Genomic DNA, 6,000 nt, shown 5'->3' with positions numbered 1-6,000 from the left:
TCAGAGAGCTTTGTTGTGTTTTTCAGCCGGGAATAAGCTTGAGATGAGCTCGGTTGCCACTTCATCAGGGTTTTGTTCAGTTCAGGCACTTTTAAAGAGATAAACGAATGGAAAACAGCTGCTGCAACTCCTTTTCCAGCAGTTTCTCATCTCCTAACAGCTCATCTGTTTTCCTAAAACTCTATGATTGAATGGTTTTTGTCAACTTCTTCGACACCCCCCCTCCATCTGCTCCCCAGTGACTCTAAATCAAACAATTCAGCTGTGATTAAAGTTCACATTCCAGACTTTAATGATCATTTTCATACATTTCAGCTCCACCGTGTAGAAATTACAACACTTTTTATACACAGTCCCCCTCATTTCAGGGCATCTGTTCACTTTTTAAGAATATAACACAATTTTCTGAGGTCTTTTTGAGAGGTTTGAGACCAACTTTGGTTAAATTACCTATTGGTTTGTTTTTGGGGAGGTCAGCAGCTATATGCGGCATGAAGCTGTCCCTCCAGTCACACCAAAAACACTCCAGCTCTACATACAGATACAGATAGTTCCTCTATTGATCCCAGAGGGAAACAGTTTAGCAGTGTAGATGTAAGTTAGCAGCTGATGCTAGCAAACAATGCTTTCTCATCAACAGAACGGAACCGTTCAGCTAGAAAGCTTCAGCTAACAAAGTAATGTGGGAACAATAATGTTCATCTTTCAGAGAGGAACAGCAATAACTCCTTAGAAGCTGGTGTACGTCACCTTCATTAGCTAAGCTGTTAGCGTTAGCTGCTGCTAAAGGAGAAAATAACAGCAATAACTCCTTAGAAGCTGGTGTACGTCACCTTCATTATCTAAGCTGTTAGCGTTAGCTGCTGCTAAAGGAGAAAATAACAGCAATAACTCCTTAGAAGCTGGTGTACCTCACCTTCATTATCTAAGCTGTTAGCGTTAGCTGCTGCTAAAGGAGAAAATAACAGCAATAACTCCTTAGAAGCTGGTGTACGTCACCTTCATTAGCTAAGCTGTTAGCGTTAGCTGCTGCTAAAGGAGAAAATAACAGCAATAACTCCTTAGAAGCTGGTGTACCTCACCTTCATTATCTAAGCTGTTAGCGTTAGCTGCTGCTAAAGGAGAAAATAACAGCAATAACTCCTTAGAAGCTGGTGTACGTCACCGTCATTAGCTAAGCTGTTAGCGTTAGCTGCTGCTAAAGGAGAAAATAACTCAATAAATAAACCATGAGGAGTTATTTCTCAGATGCTTCCATTTCCCTGCTCTGAAGTTCAGGCTCTGAGACTTGGAACTGATCCCTCTTTGTGGCTCAGCTTCTTCAGTCCAGCGTTGAACTGGACCAAGTTGTTAAAACAGTGGGATGAAAAGTGGCTGCTGCACATCCACAGTCTGTAGCTAACTCTGCTGGAACATTAGCCTCAGATAGAGTTTATCCACAGTCTTTAGCTAACTCTGCTGGAACATTAGCCTCAGATAGAGTTTATCCACAGTCTTTAGCTAACTCTGCTGGAACATTAGCCTCAGATAGAGTTTATCCACAGTCTTTAGCTAACTCTGCTGGAACATTAGCCTCAGATAGAGTTTATCCACAGTCTTTAGCTAACTCTGCTGGAACATTAGCCTCAGATAGAGTTTATCCACAGTCTTTAGCTAACTCTGCTGGAACATTAGCCTCAGATAGAGTTTATCCACAGTTTGTAGCTAACTCTGCTGGAACATTAGCCTCAGATAGAGTTTATCCACAGTCTTTAGCTAACTCTGCTGGAACATTAGCCTCAGATAGAGTTTATCCACAGTTTGTAGCTAACTCTGCTGGAACATTAGCCTCAGATAGAGTTTATCCACAGTCTTTAGCTAACTCTGCTGGAACATTAGCCTCAGATAGAGTTTATCCACAGTTTGTAGCTAACTCTGCTGGAACTTTAGCCTCAGATAGAGTTTATCCACAGTCTGTAGCTAACTCTGCTGGAACATTAGCCTCAGATAGAGTTTATCCACAGTCTTTAGCTAACTCTGCTGGAACATTAGCCTCAGATAGAGTTTATCCACAGTCTGTAGCTAACTCTGCTGGAACATTAGCCTCAGATAGAGTTTATCCACAGTCTTTAGCTAACTCTGCTGGAACATTAGCCTCAGATAGAGTTTATCCACAGTCTGTAGCTAACTCTGCTGGAACATTAGCCTCAGATACAGTTTATCCACAGTCTTTAGCTAACTCTGCTGGAACATTAGCCTCAGATAGAGTTTATCCACTGGGCTCTGATATCCTCTGAGGCTGCTGCTGGATGGAAGATGCATGCTCCTCAGGGCAGCTGACAGCAGAACATTTCCACCAGGAGCTGGCTTCATCCGGCCAGCAGGGGGGACGGGAGTGGGCGGGGCTTAACAGAGGAGGCGGAGTCAACTTTTGAAATGAAAATCGGAACGAGGAGGAACTTTCAAACAAAGGACAACTTAAATAAATACATTTTACACCTGCTGGTGACTCAGACGCCCTGATTTAAGCTCTCAGGAACAGAAAGAAGGGATTTTTTTACACAATATGTCACCTTTAAAGATGGAGCTCATGCCTGTTCTCCATGAAGTGCAGCTCAGAAAGGTTGGAGGGCTCCCAGCTCCAGCTCTCCCGTTTCATCCGTCACCCTCGTGTTCGCTGCCAAGAACAAAGAAATGGTGATTTTATTTTTTTCCATAATATGTCGTCTTTAAAAAGCACTTTAGTGGATAATTGGATGAAACATCTTTCAGTCACTTGTTCTACAGGCCTCAGCTGGGAGCTCAGCGTTTGCATCCAAATGTTTTCTCTCTCGACTGTAATTTGCTTCAGTTTTGGGGGAGAATGAGTTTCTTAGTATTTATTTATTTATTTCTCCTCTAATTTCACACTGGAAATAGTGATACTCATCATATTTGGTCCAGTTGTGCATTTTTGACTATTTTTTTTTAATTTCAAACACACATCATATACAATGCATTTTTTCCTTGTGTAGATGCTGTATTGGGAAAGATGGGAAAAATATTAATATATGATGTTTTTAGGTAGTTTTAAAAGGGGACAAAAATGTCCCCTTTCAGAAATTAAGTTTTTTTTTTTTTTTTTTAAATCAGACATAGCAAAAAAATTAAAAATCAATGTTGTTGCTAATCATTGACATATCCCAGACCATAATTATCCCTACTCAACAATTCCACTTTGCATTCTATATGTTGAAAATATAGCAGTTTTTGTGGGTTTTGTTTTTACAGAAATTGGCGTTTACATCATATAAACCAGTATTTAAAGGGTTAAATTTTTGAAAATAATTGAAAGCTTGGTAGTTATGATCAGAACTGAAGTGGAATAAAAGATCTATGAAAAGAAAAGCGGAAAAAAATATCAACATATGATGTTTTTAGGTCGTTTTAAAAGGGGACAAAAATGTCCCTTTTCAGAAATTAAGTTGTGTTTTTTAGGGTTAAAAACAGCTCCTGCTGGTGTCCCCCGCACCCGGCTCCCCTCTCCTGGGCTTGTTGGCTCAGCCCTCCCCCCCTCACCCCTCACCGTGTCCCCCCTCGGTTCCCCGCCGTGCTTTTGTGTTTTTGAAGGTGCGTCGGCTCGCCGCTGAGCTTCCTCTGATGTCTGCTGTGAGATTGTGTCACCTGAGGAAACCCACAGAAAGCAGCACTCCAGCCTCTGCTCCCGCCCGCCCGGGCCGGACATTATGTTTGATTTTTATTCTGCCAGCTGCTCCCCTTTGAAGTCTTCCCTCATCTGCATATCACCACAGAATATTACTTTTATTTCACTCCCTCCTTGGAGCCGAACTCGATGCCGTAAACATGAAAGAGGAGCGAACGGCCAGCAGAGGGAGTCAGAAGCCAGCCGGCCCACTGCTCCTCCTTAATGACGCCTCTGAATTATTTAAAGAGAAGAAAAACAGACCAAATTGCCTCCCTCTGTCCTCCTTTGGCCTTGAACTTAATTGTGCTCCACGGTCTTTCCACTGAGGTCTGAGCCGCCCAATCAGGGGCGGCCTCTGAGTATCCAGCGTGTGATGGAAGGCGCTTTGATTTGCAGCTTCATCACATCTTTGTGGGGTTTTTAAGGGTGAAATATTGCCGTGTTTTAGCTTTTTATTTACCTTAAAGTTAGGATGAAGAACTTCAACTGTATTTTTTAGATAAAAACTGAATTCAATCTTGAATCTGATGCAGCAACATGTCTCATAAAAGTTGGGACAGGTCCATGTTTCCCACTGTGCAGCATCCAACATCTGTAAACATCTGGAACTGAGGAGCCCAACTGGACCTCTGGCGGAGGAATGTTGTCCCATTCCCGTCTGATGGAGGATTCCTGGCTCTTCTTCGTTGTATTTAGATGTTTTCAGGTGGTGAAACATCTGGACTGCAGCAGCTGGACTCTTCTGCTACGAACAGATGCAGGATGAGGTTTAACTTTGTCCTGCTGAAATAAGCAAGGCCTTCCCTGAAGATGGGAGCAGATGTTGCTCTAAAACCTGTTTATACCTTTCAGCGTTGATGGAGCCTTTCCAGATGTGCAGGTTTCCAGCTCCAGAGGCTCTAATGCCCCATCAGAGATGCAGGCTTTGAACTGAGGGCTGATAACAGCTGGATGCTCCCTCTCCTCTTTAGTCTGGAGGACGCAGCTTCAGGTTCTGATCCATCTGACCACAGAACAGTTTCCCACTTCGCTTCAGAACATTTTAAACGAGCTTTGGTCCAAAGCTTTGGTTTGTTTTCAGTCTTTGTGGGAAGTTTTTAGCTCTTTTAGGATGTTTCATTAACGTGTTTTACAATGAATCTCTAAATATTCTGAAAGAAATAATCCTGAGTTTCCATTTCACTATTGGAGCAGAGGACTTTTTGAGGATTTTTACGAGCTATTTATCAGCTTTTTATTAGCTTTTTAGAATTTTTATGATCTTTTAATGGATTTTCTTTATGATGTTTTAACAGGGAATCTTTGACTATTAGAAGGGAAATACTACTAAGCTGGCCATACCACTATAAGGGTTGTGTTTCCTTCTGTAAAAGCAGGCTGTTGGTTTCCATTTGCTTTCTTTCTTTGTGTGAAGTAAACAGAGCTGGCTGCCCTAAACTGAATGTGGTGCTGTTTGACTTTAGGTAAAAGCAATTTAAGGAACAGCTTTGTCTTTTACATTCTCACATGCAGATTTTCTTGGTTTTTTTGTGTCCCCTGGTGTCTTTGCTGTGGTTATTTCTGAGTGCTTTTGTTCTTGTTTGAGCTTTAGTCCTTCTCTGTTTTAATGTTCAGTCCTCAGTGTTAGACTCTGTTGTATTTCTGATAATAACTCATCAACCCTCCCAATGCTTGTAGCTCTCCAGTCAACCCTGTTTTTTTTTTTTTTAGGAAGTTTATCAGCTCATCTTCCCCGGAGTCTATTATTACACACTTTGATTTTCTTATTAAAACCACAGTTTACCGTCAGTCTGTCTTCACCTCCCGCGTTTAGGTCCTTATCTTTTAGTCACACACGAATTCTTAGTATTAATACTGTTTTTACACCCATAACCGTACTATTATAAACTTGATAAAAGGAAGTTTTCTTCTGAAAGCCTATAATTATTGTCATTAGTGTGTTTTTATTAACACCGATTCTTCTCCACCACTGCAGTGCACCACCCTGTTTAAGCACAGCCACACAAACCAATTGTGTTTCCTCAAAAACCATTAAGTTACAAGCCTAATGTTTCCAGTTATCGGAGCCGTTTCCAGATGATTGCTTGCAGTGGTGAAGAATATATTTCACATTTTTCTCTAATCATCTTAGAGTCCTCATTAGCCTAATGATGGATACAAAGAGGGAAGATGTGATGCCTTTAAGAATCTTTGAAACTCCTTCAAAGCTAAAAGGTGAACAGAACAGACGTGCGGGCCAATAAAGACTGAAGTGCATCCAATTGAATACAGCAGAGACGCTCGGCAGCTGAACCGGCTTCAGACAAAACGTGCAGCCGGAGATCTGAGCTGCTTTT

This window comes from Odontesthes bonariensis, chromosome 17, assembly GCF_027942865.1.
Source record: "Odontesthes bonariensis isolate fOdoBon6 chromosome 17, fOdoBon6.hap1, whole genome shotgun sequence".
NCBI lineage: Eukaryota > Metazoa > Chordata > Actinopteri > Atheriniformes > Atherinopsidae > Odontesthes > Odontesthes bonariensis.
Note: the sequence above shows the minus strand (reverse complement) of the source record.